This window comes from Elaeis guineensis, chromosome 7 (assembly GCF_000442705.2).
Source record: "Elaeis guineensis isolate ETL-2024a chromosome 7, EG11, whole genome shotgun sequence".
Taxonomy (NCBI): Eukaryota; Viridiplantae; Streptophyta; class Magnoliopsida; order Arecales; family Arecaceae; genus Elaeis; species Elaeis guineensis.
The window spans coordinates 90,773,297-90,798,115 of NC_025999.2; the positions used below are offsets into that span (position 1 = coordinate 90,773,297).

A 24,819-nucleotide genomic window follows, 5' to 3' on the forward strand; every position below is an offset into this window, starting at 1 on the left:
AAATCCTCCATTTCTTCATCGATTGGCTACTTTGGGAGATGTGAAATACACATCAAACAATTATTGGAAGGAGAAATTATTGCCATCATAATTTATATTTAGGGAAATTCTTTGTGCACCGTGGGCGATATAGAAAATTCGATATAGAACGCACTATCTTGCTCGATTAATTCACGTAGTCATCACTTTCCAACATATATTTAATGTCTGTAATTTTATTTTTTTATTTAAAATTTTGAATGATGAAAATGTCCTGTTCTTTGAAAAAATTATGATATCTTATGTTCATATTATAACATCCTGTGTCCAGAAAATCATAATTTTTATCTACAGGATGTCATAATATAACGCAGGATGTTATAATATGCACAGGATATCATAATTTTTTTCAAAGAATATGAATATTTTCATCATTCAAAATTTTTAAATAAAAAAATAAAGCTGCAAGCAATAAATGTGCATTGAAAAGTGGTTGGACAAAAATGTCCCTTCCATATTATGACATTCTAGACCATATTATGACATCTTGTATACAGAGAGTAACACAGGATGTCATAATATGGACAGAATGTTATAATTTTTTAGGCCATATTATGATATCCTGTGTATAGAAAGTCATAATATGCCACAAAATGTCATAATATTTTTATAAAAAATATGAATATTTTTATCATATAAAATTTTTAAACGAAAAAATGAAACTACATGTTGGAAAGTGGTGGCTATGTAGACCAATCACATAAAACAGTATATTCCATGTCAGATTTTCTACACTGCCCGTAGTGCATAAAGAATTTCTCTTTATATTTAACACATTCCCTATCCACACAAACCGTAGGAGGAGGGGGTGAAACAATCGACGTGAAACAACATTTTGCTATACCATCTATCCAAAATGGATCTGAAGTTCCACAGGATCGGTTTTCCTGTAGTGATAATTTTTTGCCATACGTTATGATTGTAGCTTATGTCAATCAGCTTCTTCAATCTTGGAGCTTCCGCAAATGATACACAACCTGCATAGCAACAGCTTTTTCTTTCTTTTTCTTTTTTTATTACAAGTCTATCAAAAAAAGCCACACATGCAGGAGGCCCAGCTGGAGGAGAGAAGTAAAACGAAAGCCTAAATCTAGTGCTGCCCAGGTATTTTCCAGGCGAGCAAGTAGAATAATTTAATGATTATTAGAAGCAAACTGTAGCAAAAACAAGTGGCTCCAGTTTTTTACCTGGAGTTCTCTAAAGCTAAGCACATCTTACACTGTCCAATAGAGGTGTAATTATATACAAGAGAACAAACTAACTTTAATTCTACCCAAAAAAAACTTTTACAAGCTAATTAGATAAATAGTGTCAATGCCAAAGATATACTCTGGAACCTAAGTTATGAAAACTATAAAGACATATGAGTATTTATTGGATGCCGCAATGATCACTAGCCAAAAAGAGAGACAACCTATGGTCTCACCACTTAACACCGTTCAGAACTGTTGCTCTAGAGTTGAGGATCCAACACTCAGTCCTATCCCTTTTTTCCCCCATTAGACATTTGGGGAACACGCATGATATTCCAGCACCAGATGGTGAACTGACCAAAATTGCAGGCCTATCGTCGAAAATCCAATCTGAACCAAGATTTCTGCAGCACAAAAATTGGCTTCCTCCACAGCAACTACGTATTGAAGCTTGAATGATCATCTCCGAGAAGCCTCTGAACAATATTATCTGAGAGAGTAAAACATAAGAATACATGACAAGCCAAATGGAAGCAAACTTAAATGGAAAGGAGGCACTAGGCATAAATATTCTTTCCTTGCCACTTCTGAATCATAACTTGTAAACTTTTACCACCAACTTCTTTATGGTAACATCAAAGTTGATATAGAGAGACTATGAAATTTAGTGTAAATATCATCTGATGAACAGTTCTAGAAAGATGCCAAGACTACTGTCTGATGAAGAGTTTGCCACCATTACTACTGAAAAGAATGTAAGATAACTCATAGGAAAGATCATAGCTTTTGGCATCCTCTTTCACCAATGACTCGAAAAGCCTCCTAGCATTTGATCTATTGTGTAGGAATCTTGAAGGGAAGAAAAGCATCCAGTAGTTGAAAGAGAGCAAGTTTCTGACTTCAATGCTTTGAGAAAAGACTTGTTCAGGCTCGATATTGAGACTGCATACAGCACCTTGGTGCAAAACCGACGCACTTCTGCACATCTTGATTGTTTTTCTGGCAGATTGCTGAGGAGTTCACATATCAGCTCACCAAGTGCTGGCAAGTATTTCTTTAATAACTTAGATTTACTTGATGAAGCATTATCTTTCACTGCCTTCGCACTCGCCCATGATTTCATTATACAGTCTATGAGATCCAGTGTTTCAATTCATCGAAATTCTGATTTTGCACTCCCACATTTCTCCAAAAGAAAGCCAAAAAGCTGCTGCCCAAGCTAGGGATGCCTTCGAATAACCTCTTTCACAAATCCAGGTTTCAGCCAGGACTTCTTATTATTGAAGTAGTCAAGCAATACATTTCGAAAAACATTAACCACCCCCTTGAGTTCAGATTTGGAGAAATTTCGTGAATGTATGATTTTTAATATCCAGAATGCTGAGGTCTGAGCTAGAGAAGAGACCGTCTTGAACCGTGAATGTGATGCTGATTTCAGACTTTTCTCCAGCAAGATTTCAAGACTACTAAGCTGGATGTCATCACCTTTTGGATAGTCCTTTGCCTTGAATACTTTCTTCTGCAAAATCCCTCCAACGCGTTGCCTGACTTGCTCGCTACCCTCAGTGGTATGTGAATTGACAAAAGCTCGAGCTAAGTAAGAATAGACCATCAGCACCTGAGGCTTGCCTGCAACCAAATTCCAATAATAATATACTACAAAAAAAATGTAAACAGATGAATCCATACTATAAATATCTTGCTGGAAAATTCAATCTATCAGGTTCCATAATTCCTGGGAAAACATAAAATTAAATGTGGAAATAAACAGAAAACAAATCTCATAAGTTAAAAAAGAAAAAAAGAAAAAGGATAAAGTTTCCTGTATGCCCCCCATCCTGTGGTCTGGAATTCCTAATTTACAAAATGATGCCTTTGACATATTTCTTTCATCATCCTATTACCCAGTGTAGCAATTACGAGATAAGGTAAAAGCCAATTGATGAAGTATAATACCCAATGAATAAAATATTAAGTCAATTTCAGAGTGCTACCTGGATTCTTCTGCAGATATATTTCTAGAAGTGAGAGCACATGAAGTTTGAAAGGTGTGAGCTGGGACTGAGCACTGCCATTCCCAGAAATTTTCCACTCCTTGAAAATCTGTGCAATATAAGTATCCATCCTAAACATGGCATCATCATCCATACCACTATCGGAATCATCCAAAGCTGAAAAGTCATTGTCATTTTTCGTAACTTCTTCATTAGTTGCCTCAACTCCATCTGATCTCTTGAAACCCTCATCATTTTCCGTAACTTCCTCATCAGCTGCCCCAGCTTGAAGCATTCCTTTGGAATTATCTGCATAGTCATCACCGTCACCAATCTCTACAAACTCAACTTCATCAGTTTCCCCTGCTTCAACTTCATCAGTCTCCTCTGCTTCTATTTCAAGGAATTCATCATCATCATCTTCATCACCATCACTACTAGCTACTTGATGTCGAGGAGGCTTCAGATCTTTCTTCACAACACGCAACATCTGAAGGAGTCCAGCATCCATTATATCATCGCAGAAGAAACTGAAAACCTGGAGAAAGGAGAAGGAAAAATGAATAACTGGATGATAACTCCATTAAGCAGCTCTAGTAAAAAAAGCCTATATTGTGTTTCAAATAGCAGGGATTTCTGGGGACAAAAGAGAACATGACATTAATTTATTATAAATTGCAGACTATTATTAAACTGTTCTCACGAAAAGCACACATGCCATGAGCTCTCCATTTTGAGTAAAGAACCCAGAACTAGTCTTATTGACAACCTTTGCTATTTTAAAAATATTTATAAATCGTGTCTGCTAAAAGTTCCCTTGTGTAATATTATTAATGATTCAAACTCATGAAAATCATAAATTTTAAAATAATTGTCGCATAATGTAACTTGCCTGTTCAACAGCAAAACAAATAGGAGCAGATGACTGAGGCAAAAGTGAAAGCAATGTGTCTACTAACACATCCATCATCTCTGGTGCATCACCATCATCAAACTCATCTTGTTCCTCTAAAGAGTCACCAGGAGAAGCAGCAGGGAAAGCCTTCTTGCAACATATGACTAGCTCCAGCGCAGCTTCAGAGAACTCACCTGGATGGAGGAGGACTTGCAGCAGCAACTGAATCAGCAAATGACGAACAGCATGCAATTTATTTGCATCTGGTCCAGGCCCAATTTTTCTTTCCTGTAATGAATGAAAATGTGATTCACAGAGTAAACCAGAAGAAAATTAAGAGCAAACAATTGATGAAGCAGCACTTCATAGGATTGGAACATTCAAGAAAAAACAACGTTATTGAATTTTAAGATGAAATTTTTGAGTCAGAAAAGATTTGGTTGTTTATAAAACTAAAACATATCTGCATTCAAATGGTTATTTAAGGGATTTGACTCATTCATTCTTCATCAAACCACCATCAACAATCCAGTGACTAATTAATAACTGGGCGAGCAACATCTGGTTTTTGTATACATTGCCAAAGCATAGCATTCTTTGACAACATAAATCAGAATAACCAGTCCATAAACATAAGACTAAGAGAGAGCTTAATATACTACATGAAGCCCTTCTTGTTCTTGTTTCTTAGAGCTACTCTTTTCATTGTAACTGCTCCACAGCAAATAAAGCATTGGTCAGGACAGAAGGTGGATAAGGCCTCATGAAGCCAACATCAAAACCAAAAAGACTCCACAATATCTTTATCAATTACGTGAGTAAACTGTTGATGAGGGATTTAGAAAGGATGTTCTTTCTAAGCTATCCCCAACTTTCAGTCTAAAAGTGATAATTACTGGAAACTAGAGTTTATTGTTAATTGATTGGAGAAAGATGTTATATAATCAGCAATCATGAATGGCAATATCATATATAAATCAAAATTAGCAAAGGTGCAACCAGTCGTGATATAGAGGACTAATACCCACTCAAGGAAATACTACACACTTGAAGCTGCCTAAACATATACCAGGTAATTTGCTCAACTTCCGCATCTCCTATTGTTTACTATGACAACTACCCAAAATCATGTGAGATAGAATGACAGGTATTATAAATTTATTTATGTAATAATTATTTTAGAATTTGTTAACATTTTAGACAAAATAAACCAGTGGTTCCTGAACCTTAGACAATTTATTATACACGTAATCACAAGGAATGGGCAAATGCGAAGTACTACAATAACAATGTGCAGTACTCACTAAATATTGTGGGATTTTAGAATAGGAATTTGACAAGTACCTCATGGGAAAGTCTAGACTCCATTGCTTGCAGTTTCTTAAATGCATTTTCATCTTCCTTGCTTAAGGTCATATAGAGTGAAACAGAAGGAATGTTGCACAAAGTGTTGAGGAAACACATAAAGTAAGATCCAAGATCATTGAGCTCAAGTCCATTTAGTAGATTCGAGTCCTCCCCTCTTTGTGCATCTTCCAATAACAGCTGGAGCTGCTTTATACGCATCCTGCACATATAACTGGATGGAGCAGCTTTTGGCCGTTTAAACTTCTCTTGCAATTCAAATGATGTAACTTCAGTGCCCAAAGATGCAGAGAACAAGCCCTGAACCGCCAAGAATTTCATTATTTCAGTCTGCACACGAAATTTTTCTTCCATAAATTTTTCTTTTTCTGTATGCAGCCAAGCCTTTGCATTAGAATCCAGTTTTAAATTTTTCAAAACATGAGGCATGGTGTCTATAACCCAATTCTTTAATAAGTATGTATTCCCTGATGCTGGAGGTTCCTTATCTTCCATTGACCATATTTCTGAATTTCCATCTGTAGTCTGACTTTGATCGGACAGTTCATCTGTAAGGACCCTTTCATCTACAAACAAGCTCATTAAATTATGCACAAAAAGCAAGCAACCTGGTCCAGTTTTGAATTTGCCAACCAACTCTTTGATTGCCTGTGTCATTGTGATACAATAAAATTTGCCATTGCTGTGTTTCTGCAATGACACAATAACTGCAACACGTCGGTCATCATCATCCCCAGCCCAGTTTAGTAATTCCTTCAGAAAATGCTGAGCAGCACTGCACAACCAAGAACTCTTGTCTGAAAGAACGTCCACCAAACAGTGCACAAGCTTGTTCGATAAGACAACTTGAATGCATGATACTGGCAACTTTGGCAGGAGAAGAAGCAAAACATTTAATGCCAAATGTTTCCTGTCATGAGATGATGAAAGAAGTGATCCTTCAACAACAACCTCACAGAAACAGCGAATATGCTTCACAACATCCTCAAAAGATCTCCCTTTCCTGCTCCTCCAGTGTTTCTTACTAGAGGTTGAACATACCACAGTATCTTCATTTTGAGATGTCGATTCAGGTATAAGCAAATTTATCATGAAAAGCCAAAGACTGTGTACATGCGGCAGACAGAACGTCGATTCCTTAATAGCAAGAATAAAAATTAACAAAAATATAAACAGAAAAGTAATATATTCATGTCTTTGATAAAGCAATAATCCATAGATATTTATTTTGGCCATAGTACTATTTTACAGCCATGAAGTTTCCAGTCAGCTCTTGAAAAATTTATAAGAGTCCAATTGCTTAACACATAGTTGCTTCAAAGCCAAAATCAAATCACTTGTTACCAAGGTATGCTGAACCAGTACCGCCGGCCATATCGGCCGGCCGGTGGTACAGTTCGGTACGGTTTTGTACCGTACCAAACCGACGAAGGCAAGCGGACACGAACCAGAAGAAGAAAAAAAGAGAGAGGAGGAAGAAAGAAAAAGAGGGAGGGAAAGGAGCCGGAGGGGCCGCCGGCCAGCCGCCGTAGCCGCCAGAGGGCGCAATCCACGCGCGTGGTGCCGCAGGTGTGAAACAGGGGCGTCGCCCCTGTTTCGTGAGTTTTTTTAAAAAACATAGTTTTAAGTGAAGCCGGCAAATAGTTTGTCGGCTTCACGATTTTTGTCTTTTTTTTTTTTAAAATCTCTTAAGTCGGCAACTGGGTTGCCGACTTCATGAGTTTAAAACCAAAAAAAAAAAATCGAAACAGACGACCGTCTGTTTAGAAAAAGAAGAAGGGGGCAGAGCCGCGGAGGGCCTCCACCCACTCGACCGCCCTCAGGCCGTCGGCGTCCGCTCGCCGACCACCTGGGGCCTCGCGACGGAGGCGCCGTCCATTCGGCAGATCCCTCACCCCCCTCCCCGAATACTCTCTCTCTCTCTTTCTCACTCTCTTGAAAGCCCTATCGGGCAATACAGGGCTCGAAAGCCCTCCGACGGCCACCGCCGACCTCCGACGGCTCCCACCTCCCTCTCTCTCCTCCTCTCTCTCTCTTTCTCACTTTTTCTCTTTTTTCCTTCCGTACCGCCGGTGTACCAAATTTACCGACCGAATCATGCTGGTTCCCCGCCGGTCCGGTACGATACGGGATGTACCGATCGGTTCGGCACGATATGGCAAACCTTGCTTATTACGTTATTGTTATCTTATTAGTTAACGATCTTAATGATTGAATTCAATGCAGGGTGGAATTTGTTGATTCTAGGATACGAAGATATCAAATGGGATATATCAAACTCGCATGTCCAGCGACTCATGCATGGTATTTCAAACATCTTCCTAGTTATATCGCGAACCTTTTAGATAAACCCCTTAAAGAATTAGAAGGCCTAGTATACCACGATGTGTGATTTGATCAAAATTTTCATTTTACAGCCACCAAGCATGCAAATAAATCACATATTAGAGATCTAACCTTGAAGCAAGGGGCAAGATATAACAGATGGTCTTCAGTAAAGAAGTCGTCCATACTGAATGGACATGGCAGGAGCTTGCCAAACATTTCAGTCTCCATGTACTCTTTCTTGCAACTTCAAAGCTAAGAACAGCACATTTGGATCTCCAACTTCAGCAGCAGCTTGCTTGAACCACTCATGCATGCCAGGAGCTTTAAGAACTTGGCTCAACAAAGCATCCACAGGTAGCTATAAGACTAGAAGAAAAAATCATCAGATCTACTAAATCTCTAAATTGGAATAAGAAAAAAATATCTAACAAGAAATAACATCAACAAGGAAAATGGAAAACATTACTAGAATGGCGGTGGATCAAATTCATAAAAAACAAGTGGCTTTCCAATTGCATGTTCATATTACCGTTCAAAAATGGCAAAAGGAATTCAAAGCCTGATTTCCTAGCCTGATGACCTGCTCAGACCTACCCTGTGTTCCAAGTCAAATGCAACCTGTGAAAGAGACGGTAACAAGTGAACTTAAATTGTGCTTTAGATTCAGCTTCATGCTGCTGGATGTAATTATATAATCAGAGACTGCCACCATGTTATGATCAATGGTAAACAATACCCCTAAACTGCAGATATTTGATGCAACCTAAAACCTTGGCAGCAAGAAACATGCTCTTAAGGCCAACCCAAACATATTTCAGAGCTGGAGTTGAATCCAATAATGAGAAGACTACTAATAAAATCCTTATAGGTCCATCAGACTATTCTATTGATTTGTATCTAATAATGTCGTCATATTAATTTTTGTACAAGAGAACAATACTGATTTCAGGACTTTGTGCGGAAGTAGCCCTATAATAAGCAGGATAAGAAAGTACACAGCCACTCAACTCCAATTGGTACAAATAGAATAACTAATTGCAACTTGAATATAGGCGATTGCTAAAAGTCAGAAGCAGTGGAACTGAAGAGGATAACTATGGTGTTTTCTCTTCACAACAATCAAGAACTTAAGAACTAAAGGAACAAGACAGCAAGAAAACTTAATACTAACATTAAGCATTAAAAGGATAACTTGCAAGAACCCCTTCGATCAATTCAAAACAACCAACCAAATGGCTACATGATTTATATTAAGGAGCAGGAAGATAAATAACATATACCTTCTCAACCACTTCCAAAATGACTGCAACAGCTGGCTCACTTAAATATTGCTTCTTGCCTGCAAGACAAATGACAAGGTTTGTAAAATCCTTGATGAGTAATGTACTGCCATCCAGAATCGACTCTTTAGCAATTCGTCCTGATCTAGCAAGGGCTCCATAAGCAAAGAGGTGACCCAAAAGGCAATCTCTCGCTTCCTACAATCATTGAAAACATAATCAAAATTGAAACAAATGGATAACAGCAAATCCTTTGCTTGTGTTCCATGAATATGTTTTAAGTACTACCTGACCCTTCATTGAAGATGAAGCTTCCAACAAATCAACTATCAATTTCATCACTGATTCCATTTCAAGGGTATGAGTTGCTCCAACCACAGCTGATAACCCCAGTGCAAAGCCTTGTCTTGCACACTATAAAAAAGCAAAAATAACCAAGGCTAGTAACCAATTTCCTGCAAATTTCTGATAAGATGATTATGGCATAAAAAGAATTCAAAACAATTGGACTTGCAGCCATCATGGACAATGTACCTGGGCGTGAAAGGATGCCCATAATTATATACAGCATTAGTTTTCATTTGAACCATCAAATATGAGCATTGTTATTTTTTTTAACTAATCCTGGCAAAAATCTATTTCTTATGCATCAAGCTATGAACATTCAACTGGTAGATGAGGGATAGCTGGTCCATACAATCTATGAAATGTGATGCATTAGTAACACAACTTGTATGGTGAAAAGGCATTACAATTTTGAGAATAAAAATGAATTACATGAGTTAGTAAGAGCATGCACTATGTAGATTTGATAAGCATCACAGGAATATAACTTTCAGAAAAATTGGATATCATTATATTGCCTTTCTCACAAGAACAGAATTTGGATAAGTTATGATTTTCTTAAGTTAATCTTCTTAAGAATTAATGAGATATTACTTAGTAGCATCAATATAGCACAGCATGCCAGGACAAAGAAGGAACAAATCCTATAATCCATCCATTAAATCTGCATATGTTTGTGCCTGATTTATCTTGGCGCTCTGATACACTAATTGCACCCATCAGCTGACAGTTATACCTAACAGAGCTTCTTCAGATGAAGCAAGCAGTCAAAAATCCGCAAGGACTCGTTTCTAAATTATTCATTTGACTAAATATGAGTAGCAAGTTTTGGATGATTTCCAAATTTAACAGTATGACACCAAAGAGATATAGTAAATTTAAATTATAATAAGTTAAATTACAGCAAAGAGAAGATAGCTCCCCACATGTAGCCTGTGAAAATTGCGTGCTAATAACAAGTGTATATAATGCATATATCTACCAGTCCTTTCTTGAAACCTCCACCAAACAGCCCCCACCACCACCACCCACCCACCCACCACAACACATAGAGACACAGAGAGAGAGAGAGAGAGAGAGTTCAGAAAGTATGAGAACGATGGTAACTAAGCATTCATAATACTCAAAATTGATGTGCCTATTTCCCTCATGAAAAATCAAGGAGCATGTGTGTATTGTGCTCATGCAATGCTAGTCAAAGGGCAGAAGAAGGCACATATATTGCACTTCACCATATGTTAGCACAGAGTGGACAAAAAAAAAAAAAAAAAAGAAATATGCCATAATTGATGGACATGGCATGGAATGGTAAGATAATCTTGACAAAAACAAAAAACAAGAATCTTGGCCTTCAAATAAATCTTATATCTTAGGTTATAGACCATTAGTGACAAAATGTAAGAAAAAAGGTCCTCTGCAGATATTTGCATTTTCTAAAGAAATATAATATACAAATTAATACAAATAAACATTTTATAAGATTAAACAAGCAAAAAAAAACAAAGACAAGCAACTAATAAAGGGATCACGTGTTCCACAGAAAAAAACATGATGACAAACTAATAAACAATCCCATCCGAATCAGATAAGATGATCTTTCAGTACATTTACATGTATATACGACATCCAACTCATATAATATTCTACCATCAAGATATGATACAAAGTTGCTAATAATAGATGTCCTATGGATCCTGCTGACATTAATGTTGTTAAAGATGACCTGACTGTGTTAAGCAATGCAATGGACCACACTACCCTTAGGCCAAATGCAGGCTTTGGCCTAAGCACTCAAATGGATGCATAGGCTGGTTTTATTTGAAGAACTAAAAATAAGTGAGAGACACACATATATGTACTGGTGCACACATCAAGTTATAAGTAGAAAAAACGCATAGAAAAAGAAAAGGTAAGATCAACTAAAGAAAAACTTAATTTTCTGTTTAAGGACCAATATTTCGTAACTTGTCATGTTAAATTCCAAATCAGAAAAACTCCATAATTCAAATAAATGAAAAACAGCAATTCTATCAACAGCTAATAAAAAATTGGAAACAAGAAACTAGTCAAGAACTAGCAAAACTTAATGCCGTAGCTTATAATTAAGTCAGTGTTAAGGTGAATAACTTGCCTGTTAATCCAGCTAATATTTAGAACTGCCTAGCCCAATAACAAAACTCAATAATTCAAATAAATGGAAAAAACGTAATTCTATCAACATCTAATAAAAAGTTGGAAACAAGAACAAGATAATTCAAGTAAATGCAAAAAAAGCAATTCTATCAACAGCTAATAATAAGTTGGAAACAAGAAATTTGTCAGGAACTTGCAAAACTTAATGCTGTAGGCCTGTAGCTTATAACTAATCCAGTGTTAAGGTAATGACTGCGATTTAGGGAAGCATGAATAACTTGACTGTTAATTCACCAAATATCTACAACTGCCTAGCCTGACAACAATATATAGTCCAAGATTAACCTGCCTACACTGCCTTAGGCAGCCCCTTTGTTACCTGCTAGGCAGCAAACTGCACATAGAATTGGCAATCGTGCCCTGGGCAGATTTCAAAAATGATACACCTAACAACACTTAACCACATAAGCAATACAGGTCCCTGCCTTATGACAGGATGAATTTTACAGTGCTGTACCCATTACAAATAGAAATAAAACAACTAAATACTTTTTTAAACTTGATTATTGGCATCTTGAAAAGCACTTAGTTTATCATGACGTCAGAAACTAAACTAGAAAACAAAAGCCCAAACAGCAAGCAAGACACTACAGCTGAATGACCTCCAAAATAATGTTGCTGCAGTTAGCTGCCTAGGCACAAGGTAAACAAAGCTGCCAAAACATTGGCCACTCAATCCTTGGTTGGAGTAAGCATTATCTTGGAGGCCCAACACATGTTAATTTAAAATGTTTTAACATAGCATATTAATCATGAGTATTAATTGAGAGACAAAATGGTTTTCAAGTTATCTATTAGAATAACACAAACATTAAGCAATAGCTAAATAACTTGAGCACTTGCTTAACATTTTGACATATGTCATAGAAAAATAAAAGTTCCTTGTAGATTTACTATCATCTTCTTCAATAAATCGTTTCATCATATATCAGTGGCGAGGCCACTTTGTAGATCATTCAAAATTAAAAAGGTGTTTTTATTTCTCTTTTTTTTCTTGTTCGAACCAAAAAAGGTTAGGCCTGGATTCAGATGTCTCCAACTTTGACACCTTAACTGACTAGATCTAATGCTTTCTTGAAGCACAAAACAAGCTGCATATTGGCACACTGATGTCTTCGTGGTCACAATTGATTGCATGAAAGAGGTCTGACCTCAGCTGTTTCTGGTATAATGATTTTTTCGACTTTGTAAATGAGATAAGTTAATTATTGTGCAGAGGCCCACAGTACAGTGTAAGGTTTACATGTTAATTGTATTTACATGACTTCTCTCCCTGTAATTAACTAAAACATGGTGCCAATAATCATTACCTAGAAACGATACAAGAGGCAGGATTGTTGCAATGAATTAAAAAATTGCTCATTCCTTGATGAAAAAGGAAAGCCATATGATGTAGCAAAATTACCAAATAACTGGACTAGAGAAGACCTTTTCAACTTTTCTTCTTCATAGTCTAGGAAAGGCCAGACATCAGTATGAAAGAACTAATAAATTTCATCAGAAATCATGGACATAGATCCATGCATTCATTCTTCCAAATCTCATGCTGACTATGAATTAATTGTTGCATTGAAGGAACCTCTAATATATCCAATGACAAAAGAATGAGTTATTGATCTAACATGGAAGCAGAAAACATTATATCCTGTAATGTAACGATGAAACTTTCAACCACATGATTAGCAAGCAACAGAAAGCAAAACCAAATTATCAAAATTATCATACCTCCCTTGAAGAAGATACTCCATGGATAAGTTGCCGAATAGCATATCTCAAAGAGGGTGAACAGTGCTCCATCCCGTCATCCTTCTCAGCTTCCAGTTGAACTGCTCCACTGTCCTCTTTCTCATTCTCTAGCTTCTCATATGCCTTCTGAACCACACACAGCTCTTGGTACAAACCCGATTCGGATGATGCTACGAACCCGGATCATATCCAAGGATCAGAGAGATGCCGATCACTTCGAGGGGATCGGAGGCCTCCGTTGATCACTTCGAGGGGATCAAACCTCCAAAGAAGGGAGAGAATAGAAGATAGGTGGAAGGAGAATAATTCTTGATTGATTCAAAAAAATCCCAGGGGTTACATATTTATAGGCCTATGACAGTCTTTTTCTTGCAGTATAAGCAAACTAAATAAAGAAGTGGATCAAGAAGATAAGAAAATTGATCAAGAGGCCTAAACTAGCTTTTCTTAAGGCCCCAGCAAAATAATTAAGGAAAAAAACTTAAAAGGGAAATGAATCAAAGAGATTCGTATCATTCCACCCTCCTTAATTTTGACCCTCAAGGTTGAAAATCTGAAAAGCGCTCTTGCAATTTGTGCCAACTTTCCCAAGTTGCATCCTCGGGTGGCAAGTGAGCCCATTGGACTAGCACCTTAATTATAGCATGATTCCGATGCTTGTGCTTCTCCACGCGTCGGTCCAAAATAACAACGGGTTGAATGTTTAGTGTACCATCTTTCAGATCTGATAGTTGTGATACTGTTACATCATTTAAGCCCACCTTCTTCTTTAGAAATGAGACATGAAAGACAGTATGAATTTTTGATCCAAGAGGTAATTCAAGCCTGTAAGCAACCCATCCAATCTTCTCTGGAACCTTGTAGGGACCATAAAATCATGGAGATAACTTCAGATTGTTGCGAATAGTGATAGTAGTCTGTCGATAGGGTTGTAATCAGAGATATACCATATCTCCCACATTAAATTTCCCCTCTAAATGGTATCTATCAACATATAGCCTCATTCGAGCTTGAGCTTCATTAAGATTCTCCCGAAGCAAGCGTAGGATGCGATCTCGATCGTTTAATTCTCGCTCTATTGCATCTACGTCGGTGGTCCCTGGAATGTAGGAGAGCACTGTGGGTGGTGTCTGCCCATAAACTGCTTTGTATGGAGACATTTTGGTGGAAGAATGATGGCTTGTATTATACCACCACTCGGCTAACGAAAGCCACTTGACCCATGCCTTAGGTTGTTGTCCTGCAAAACACCTAAAGGTAAAATTCCAAACAACGATTAACGACTTTTGTCTAGCTGTTTGATTGAGGATGGTATGACGAGCTCATAGCTAGTCTGGTTCTTTGGAGTTTAAATAGCTCCTTCCAAAAAGAATTGGTGAATAATGGATCTCGATCGCTAACAATTGAAGTTGGCATCTCATGTCGTTTGAACACATGCTCCACAAATAGTTGTGCAATTTGGGGGTTCTTGTAAAGGTGGGCAACTAGGATGAAATGTGCATATTTAGAGAATCAATCAACGACAACCATTATAGTTGTTTTTCAATGAGATACTGAAAGTCCATCAATGAAGTCCATAGAGATATATGACCAAATGCACTGCAGAATAGGTAATCGTTGTAGAAATCCTGGTGGTGATGTCGTCTCACTTTTATTCCTTGACAAATATCGCATAAAGCGACGTGCCTCTTGACATCCTTCTTAATGCCCTTCCAATAGAAGGTTTTGGTAACCCTCTTATATATCTTGTAAAAGCCGAAATGACTTGCTTCAGGAGTATTATGGAGTAATTTGAGCACTTCTTTCTTCCATTCAGAGTTAGGACCTAAAACCACCCAGCCTTTGTAGCGAAGAAGCCCTCCATTGAAGGTGTAATTAGGTACCTTGTTTGGTTTATTTTGAATCCTTCGGATGATATCTTGTAGAGATTCATTATACTTGGTTTCTTCTTAAACTTGTTGAACCCAACTAGGAAGCGGTCGCGAGATGGCAAGTAGTTGAGCCTCCATTTTTTGAGATAATGTATCAGCTGCTGAATTTTCAGCTCCTTTTTTGTACTTGATTTCATAGCTAAGACCCAAAAGCTTGGTTGTCCACTTTTGCTGTACCTCAGAAGACAATCGTTGGTCCATCAAGTATCGAAGACTGCAATGACCAGTGTAAATGGTGAAATGTCTCCCCATCAAGTATTGTCGCCATTTTTGGACATCATGTAGTACGGCCATCATTTTCTTCTCGTAAGTTGGTAGCCTCAAGTGCTTTTCGAAGAGGGCTTTGTTGGTGAAGGCTAATGGTCGCCCTTCTTGTATCAAGATAGCTCCAATACCTATGCTCGAGGCATCACTCTCAATAATGAACTCCTTTGAGAAATCTGACAAGGTCAAGACTGGAGCCAAGATCATAGCTTGCTTTAAATCATTGAAGACTGACTCTGCCCCCTCACTCCATTGGAAAGAATCCCTTTTTAAGAGAGCTGTGAGTGGGGCACTAATCTTGCCATAATCCTTGATGAATTTGCAATAGTACCTAGTAAGACCAAGAAAGCCTCGCAATCCTTTAAGATTTCTGGTGATCGGCCATTCCAACATACAACTGATCTTTTAAGCGTCAGTTGCTACTCCATCCTGAGACATGATATGCCCCAACTACATCTATTTCTTGCCAAAAGAATACTTTGACTATTTGATGAATAATTTATTCTGCCGAAGGGTGTAAAGGATTACCTCCAAGTGAAAGAGATGGTCTTCCCAAGTATGGCTATAAATAAGAATGTCATTGAAAAATACTAAGACGAGCTATCGTACGAAGGGCTTGAAGACATCATTCATAAGACTCTAAAAAATAGAGGGGGCGTTAGTCAGTCCAAATGGCATAACTAAAAATTCAAAGTAACCTTCATGAGTCCTAAAGACCGTCTTGTGAATGTCTTCTTCATGCACTCGAACTTGATGGTAGCTTGACCTTAAGTCAAGCTTCGAAAAGAATGCTGCTCCATGTAACTCATCCAATAACTCATCTATGGTTGGGATTGGAAACTTGTCCTTGATGGTTATGTTGTTGAGTGCTCTGTGGTCAATGCACATCCTCCAAGATTCATCCTTCTTTCGCACCATCAATACTGGTGATGAGTATTGACAATGGTAATTTCTTTATTGAGGATAATTTCTGATTTTCACACCTTGATTTCATCGATCTCCAATAGAAGTATTTGTAGATTACAATGCCAGCAATTACAATAATTACAAGAAAAAGGAACATCTTGATTACATACTCAGTAAGGCCAAAGAACTAAAAGTAGAATTGCTAAATAAAGAGAAACCAAAAATAGATGTGCAGGCTAAATATGAATATATATTGATTTACTAAACATAGAGAAAAAGCAAATAAGAGTATATGCCAAAAGTAGAGTGATGAGGTGGAATGAATATGTGCTGACACACCCCCTCAAGATGAAGAGTCAGGATCACGAATCTTCAACTTGTCCCTTAGGAACCTAAAACGTGAGGTACCCAAAGGCTTGGTGAGAATATCGGCAAGCTAATCTTGGGTGGAGATGAACTGAACAGATAGTTGATGTCGTGCAACATGCTCACGAACGAAATGAAAATCAATTTCGACATGCTTCGTGCGAGCATGGAAGACAGGATTGATCGAGAAATAAGTGGCCCCAATATTGTCACACCATAGAATGGAGGGGCCATGTAAGGGATAGCCAAGTTCTTGAAATAATGACTCAAGCCAGATTAGTTCAGCTGATGCATCTGCTAAGGCTTTGTATTCAGATTCTGTGGATGATCGAGCAACTATCTTCTGTTTACGAGATGCCCATGAAATAAGATTAGGGCTAAAAAAAATTGCATAGCCCCCAGTGGAATGCCTATCAGTCCCACTACCTGCCCAATCTGCATCGGAGGAGGCTTGAAGAGAGCGAGAGGTTGATCTCTGAATTTGTAACCCATGATCAGCTGTAGCTTGAAGGTACCGTAATATGCACTTGATCATAACCCAGTGATCAGAACTAGGAGACTGCATAAACTGACATACTTTATTCACTGCAAAAGAAATGTCAGGACGTGTCAATGTAACATACTGAAGAGCTCTAACAATGGAGCGATACTGTGTAGGGTCTGGATAAGGAGCACCCCCTGAATCAGAACCCTGTGTCATGGCCATTGGGGTCTGAACAGGTTTACAATCAATCATGCCTGCTTTTGAAAGAAGATCTCTAATATAGCGGGTTTGAGATAATAATAATCCGGTAAAGTTTTGAACAGCCTCAATTCCTAAGAAAAAATGAAGATCACCAAGATCCTTAATGGAGAATTCTGTAGCAAACTGACGAAGAAGTAGAGAGACCTGACTGGAGTCATTGCTAGTTACCAAAATATCATCAACATAGATGAGCACATAGAGGACATGAGAGTTCGTCCTCAAAATAAATAATGACGAATCAGTCTTGCTGGCAACAAATCCTAGTCCGAGAAGAAACTCAGAGAGACGATGAAACCAGACACAGGGTGCTTGTTTTAACCCGTATAGAGATTTGTGGAGATGACAGACATAATCTGGATGGTCACGATCTTCAAATCCTGGAGGTTGTGACATGTAGACTTCCTCTGTCAGGTTGCCATGCAGAAAAGCATTATGAACATCTAATTGCTTGATGGACCAACCTTGAGAGATGGCAATACTTAGAACAGCCCGAATGGTGATAGGTTTGATAACTGGACTGAATGTCTCATTGTAATCAAGACCAAGCTACTGGTGGAACCCTTTTGCAACTAAGCATGCTTTATAGCGCTCGAGAGAGCCATCAGCCTTTCTCTTGATCCTGTACATCCATTTACATCCAACTAAATTTTTTTGTTGAGATGAACGCGGAACAAGAGACCACGTACCATTACGAACTAAAGCATTAAACTCCTCAGTCATTGCAGCACGCCACACAGAGTGTTTAGATGCCTGAGTATAACAAGTAGGTTCTATGGTGAGGATAGTGCTAGTGAGGGCGGATGGTTGTTTGGGATGGGGTCGAAGCACCATGGAATGTGTACGGATGGGTTGGGTAGGTTGTTTAGAGGAGGTTGTGTCTTGCTGGGAACTTGTCATGGGGGAAGATGTAGGAAGGGAGGACTTTGTGGATAAGGGATTGCAATAGGGGTCAGTAAGTAATCTGGTCCGAACAGGTACAGAGTCTGTAGTACTAGAGGGGCTGAAAGGGAGAACGGTCATGGGAGGTGCTGGGGCAGACCGAGACATGGAGGATGCAACCTGATGGTGAGGTGGACAACTGGGGCAAAGGAGATGGAGGAATGGATGGTGGAGGGTTGGCCTCTTGTAGAGGTCGAAGTGATGTAACACCCCATGGCAGGGAAGAGAAAAATGGTGGTGGTGGACAATCCAATGGAGAGAGATTGAAAAGGAAAGATAGATTTGTCAAAGCAAACATGTCTAGCAATATATGTACGATTTGTTTTCACATCAAGACATCGATAGGCACTATGAGAGGGACTATAGCCGAGAAACACATACGGTTGAGAGCGGTACTCCATTTTATGACGATTGTAAGGACGAAAAAGAGAAAGCATAGACACCCAAAAATTCGTAGAAAAGCATAGGATGGTGGTTTATTATAAACGAGTTCGAAGGGGAACACACCACTAGAGACTTTAGATAGCATCCTATTAATAAGAAATACAGCCATTTCAAAGGTATAGTACCAGTACAACATGGGTACAGTGCATGAGCAAGAAGAGACAGACCGATTTTCGTAATATGACGATGACAACATTCAACAGCCCCTTGTTGCTCGTGGGTGTGGGGAGCTGCGATACGATGAGTAATGCCAATTTTACTAAAAAATTAAGAAAGAGAGCGAAACTCTCCTCTCCAGTCAGTTTGGATTGATTTAATAGTACGAGAGAAATGTCGTTCAACCAAAGCTTGAAATTGTAAGAAAATAGAGAATACATCATATTTGCGCATTAATGGATAGAACCAAATATATTTACTGTGATCATCAACAAAAATTACATAATAGCGGTGTCCTAACAAAGATGGAGTAGAAGGACCCCAAACATCACTATAAATGAGGTCTAATGAAAATTGACTACGACGATGGGACGGAGATAAGTGCAACTTACTGGACTTGCCTAACTGACACGAGGGACAAAGAGGAAGAAGATATGTAGACGTACAGGGGAGATTATTGGTCTTCACCATGGAGCGAAGCAAGCGATAATGAGGATGGCTCAAACGGTTGTGCCAGCCATCAAGAGTGGTGCTCTCGGCCATGTGAACAGATGCGGACAAAGAAGAAGGGCTGGAATGAAGAGTGTATAATCCTCCTTCACTCGGACCGGATAATACTGTGGTCTTGGTGGTTCGATCCTTCACAAAAAAATTGTTGCACGGAAAGTAAATTTTTAAAAATAGAGGGAACGTGTAAGATGTTAAATAATTGAAAAGAAAGAGAAGAGTGAGGAGGAGAAAAAGAACTATAACCAATATGTGATATATGTAATCCCTTACCATTGCCTACATGCACCTGATCAAGACTAGTGTACTCAGCATAGGAGGACATAGAATGAATGTCAGAAATAACATGGTGAGATGCTCCTGTATCAGGGTACCAGGTGAGGGCGGTGGATGGGTGAGGGATAGGAAGAAGTGGCAGATTAGGGTGATGGTGAGATGGATTTGGATTTGGGTATGGTGAATATGAGAAATTTACATTGGGTTGTGGTGAATATAGATAGGGTTGCTAAGGACGATAGAAGCAGATGGCATTAGAGTGGTTGTTACGATTGCAAAAGGAGTACCATTGAGAATCACGACCATCAGGTGAACCAAAACGACCACGACCTCGACCAAACCTATCATGCCCCCCATGATCTCGATTAAAGCCACGGCCAATAGAGGGCCTAAGGTTAGTAGAAGAATGGGGGGACCGTTAAGCGGTATTGGCGAAAGGATTGGTAGTAGTATCAGCAATGGTTAATTTTCTGAATGTCCGCATGCTTTCATGGCTAAGTAATAGCCCATGAAGTTCAGTATATGTCGGAGGAGTATGTCGATTAAGAATACCAGAGACCGCATCTTGTAGATCATCACATAAAGCATGCAGCACATGTAGATTAAATTCAGTAGGCTTGAGGGCATTACCAGATGCAGCAAGTTCATCAGCCACAGCTTTTGCACGTCAGAGCAGAGAGGTGATGGTCTCATCTGATTTTTGATGAAGATTCTGCAACTCCAGATGCAGAGACATGAGTCGGGTAGGAGATGCTGAACCAAAAGCTTCATGAAGAATACTCCAGCACTCAAAATTGGTCTCTTTGTCAAAAAGAAGGGGAACCAAATCTTCAGATAATGAAGCAATGAGAAGGCTTACGAGTTGGGCATCTTGTTGTTGCCAGGCAGCAACGGCAATAGAATCGATGGACTGTGGATGAGAACCATCGAGGAACCCAAATAAGCCTTGACCTTTTAAGAAGGGAGTAATTTATTTTCTCCAGATCAAAAAATTGGAGGTATTCAACTTGATGGATAGAAAATGCTGTGCAGATGGAAAGGTGAGAGGCGTCGTTGTGATTGGTGGAGGAGAAGAGGGATTGGAGGAGGTGGAGATAGATGAACTGGTGGCCATGAGAGAGCACTGAAGAAGGAGGAAGAAGGGATGCTCGTTGGAGCTTCAGGGCTCTGATACTATGACAATGGTAATTTCTTTATTGAGGATAATTTCTGATTTTCATACCTTGATTTCATTGATCTCCAATAAGAGTATTTGTAGATTACAATGTCAGCAATTACAGTAATTACAAGAAAAAGGAACATCTTGATTACATACTCAGTAAGGTCAAAGAACCAAAAGTAGAATTGCTAAATAAAGATAAATCAAAAATAGATGTGCAGGCTAAATATGAATATATATTGACTTACTAAACATAAAGAGAAAACAAATAAGAGTATATGCCAAAAGTAGAGTGATGAGGTGGAATGAATATGTGCTGACAAGTATGGACTCTGACTAGGCCGAATAATTTCACTAGCCAACATCTCCTGGGATTGCCGCTCTATCTCCCCCTTTTGATAGTGAGAGTAGCAATAAGATCGAATATTTAGAGGAGTGTTGCCCGATGGAAGTGAAATTCAAAAATCATGCGCTTGTTGAGGAGGAAGTGAGGAAGGAGTAGCCAATAAGTCATTAAAGATCTTCAAAAGAGTTTGCAGATCACCTGACAATTTCTTATCCGCTTCTCTTCCTTCCAAGAAGTGGAGGGTCATATAGATGGCACGCCTCATTTTAGATAGGATCTTCTCAATGGCATGACTGCTTAAAATTTGTGAGGTCGGCATCCAGAAACCTCTCAAAGTATATTGCTGCCCATGTGATGTGAACTGTATAGAAAGATTTGAAAAATCCTAAAGAATAGGCTCGAGAGTACGTAATCAATGGGCCCCAAGTACTACCTCACATCCTTTAAGGGAAAGTACGTAAAAATCAGAATGAAATTGAAATTCTTGGATAGAAACTGCTATATTAGTGCATTTACCACTTGGTGCAAGTTTCTCGAAGAGTTTCTCCTTGTTGATGCAACATTGGATCTTCTTGAAAAGTGTTGGATCAATAAAATTGTGAGTGCTGCCAGAAACAATGAGGATGGTGACCGGCTGCCGCTTTATCATCTCTTTCACCCACATTGTCTAGGGAGAGAGGGAACTAGAGATGGCATGCATCGAGATCTCCGGTGATATCTCTTCAAAATTTTTTGGAGCTTCTTCTTTTTCATTAGAGGGAAACTCCTCTTCTTCATCTGACTCACCTTCAATTAGAAATAGCTGTTTTGTTTTGCAGTGATGATCGGAGCTATACTTTTCATCACAATTATAGCATAGATCTTTTTTCCTCCTTGCTTTAGCTTCGGTTGGAGTCAAATGCTTGATAGGTGGTATGCAGGTTCCTTCTTTAAAAGTTGATGTTGTTGGTGTTGTTGTAAAAGTTGCCACTCGAACTGGTGTGGATCTTCCCAAGCAGCATTGTGCCAACAACTTTTCCTCCTGAAGACAAGCTAAGCCAATAGCACTCAATAAGATTTTAGGTTGAAAAGCCCGTACCTCATGTCGGATGTCATCTCGCAACCCGCTTATGTAGCAACTTATATAGAACTCTTGGGTAAGCCCAGAAGTCCGATTGGCGAGCATCTTAAGGTGGCTTGTGTAGTCTCTGACAGACTATGAGACCTTGGCATAGTTTGGTCAACTATCCCATATAGTCTTCATATAGGAAAGGCCCGAAACGGGCACAGAGGGCCTCCATAAATTTCCTCCAATTTTTCATCTGTTGGCTCATCTCATACCATTGGAATCATTGTAAGGCTTCTTTCTCCATATGGTATGAAGTGAGAAGGATCTTTTGAGAGTCTTCAATTTAATTAAATCTGAAGAACTGTTCAGCTTGATAGATTCATCCTGTTGGATCTTCAGCATCAAAGCAAGGGAAGTCTAGCCGTATAACCTTTGGTTGTACTGTTATGGCTTCATCTTGAGAATTAAATGAATGTAGAGGGGGAGTGGGAAGCAAAGGACTCTTATCAGAGCTTAAAGTTGACCTTTGTTCTTCGATGGTGGTTCGGAATTTGACTTGCTCACTGAGGCCGAAGATCAAATCTTTGATATCCCACATCTCTCCTTCAAGCCAGCCAAAATGGCTATCAAGCTTGGTTAAATGCACCTTGGTGGCATTTTTGAAGTCTTTGTCCATCTGCTTGATCTTTGATCTTGTTTGCATGCACTTGGTGGTGGTGATGGTTGCAGAGGATAACTTGGGATGGCAACGGGGGGAGAGGGTAACCTGGCTCTGATACCAAATGGTACGGATCTGATTCAGATGATGCTACAAATCCGGATCGTATCTGAGGATCAGAGATATGCCGATCACTTTGAAGGGATCGAAGGCCTCCATTGATCACTTCGAGGGGATCAAACCTCTAGAGAAGGGAAAGAATAGAAGATAAGTGAATAATTCTTGATTGATTCAAAAAAACCTCAGGAGTTACATATTCATAGGTCTATGACAGTTTTTTTCTTGCAGTACAAGCAAACTAAATAAAAAAATGGATTAAGAAGATAATGAAATTGATCAAGAGGCCTAAACTAGCTTCTTTTTTTTTTTTTCTTAAGATCCAAGCAAAATAATTAAGAAAAAAAGACCTAAAAGGGAAACGAATCAAAGAGATTCGTATCAGCTCTACAACCAATTTCTCCACTGCCGCTTCCCTAACCGACGGGTCCGGAGATGACAGATCCCTGAATACATCAATGTGGAACCCAGGCAGTTACTCGATGATGAAGAAGGCAATGATGCCCAATCCTCGGGAGGGCATTCACTAGACTTGCTAGCTTTGTTAGCTTTGGATTGATCCTTGGATTGCTCCTTGGATTCAGAATCAAGGCGGTGCCTTTCCTCATCCATCGCTTTCCTCTTCTTCTTTCTTTCCATAGGTTTCAGCGATAAAGGGGTTGCTGGAATCGACGCACTCTCGGCCTCGGTCTTGTCATCAAAGGTTCTGCCCTTTTTCGGTTCTTTCACAGATTCTGGAGAAATTCCAACAGGGGCATCTTCCTCGCTGTCCAATTCCTCTAAGGAGTTGAAGGGCCTCTTCTTGCTACCCATTTGATTTGCACCAAGAACCAATTTCTTGCGACCAAAGACTTTAATGGATCAATCAAGAGCTCTGTTGGAATCAACATTCCAAAAAAATCAACTGATAGGAGAAGAAGGGCAGAAAATAATCATATTCCGATATCACGCCAAAAAAGGGGAAAAATTATAAAAATCCTTCAAGTATAATTGAGAAGCTCTACAAACCGATACACTCGCAGATAAAGGAGGAAAGAACTTACCGCGAATATGAAATCTTCGGAAGGAGACGGAGATCGAGAGGATAACTCCAGCTTCTAGGGTCTAAAGAACGCAAGCTCGTTCATTCTTAGGATTAGGATCTGGATTGGGGTTTCGGCGGACGAGTAACATAAACCCACTCAAGCCGGAGGACACTGCTCCCGCCGGCGAGAAAGATGGGGCCGGACCGGAGGGGATCATATCGGTCCGCTAAATGACGAAAGTGTCCATATAAATGTTACAGAATGACACAATAGGGCCAGGTTGGCCGGACCTGATACATTGAACCGGGCCCGACCCGACCCGGTGGCCGACCCAATCGAACTGGAACCATCTATCTCCTTCGTAACTGATTCATACTCGCTAATTGTGTTGAGATGTTCCATGATTAACATTATGTGTATTTTTTTTAGATGAATATTGTGTGTTCAGGTTACATTCTAATTGTCAATTCAAATACGTTGCGTGTCAATTTTTAAATCAAGCTATTTTCATCAGTTTAGCTTGTTTGTGGTTTTCTTTTCTTTTCTTTTCTTTT

General features: G+C 39.1%; 1 pseudogene; it reads right to left on the reverse strand.

Moving 5' to 3' along the window:
* Positions 1-1,187: 1,187 nt before the first annotated feature.
* Positions 1,188-24,546, reverse strand: LOC105048458 (uncharacterized; annotated as a pseudogene).
* Between the last annotated feature and the right edge of the window lie 273 nt (positions 24,547-24,819).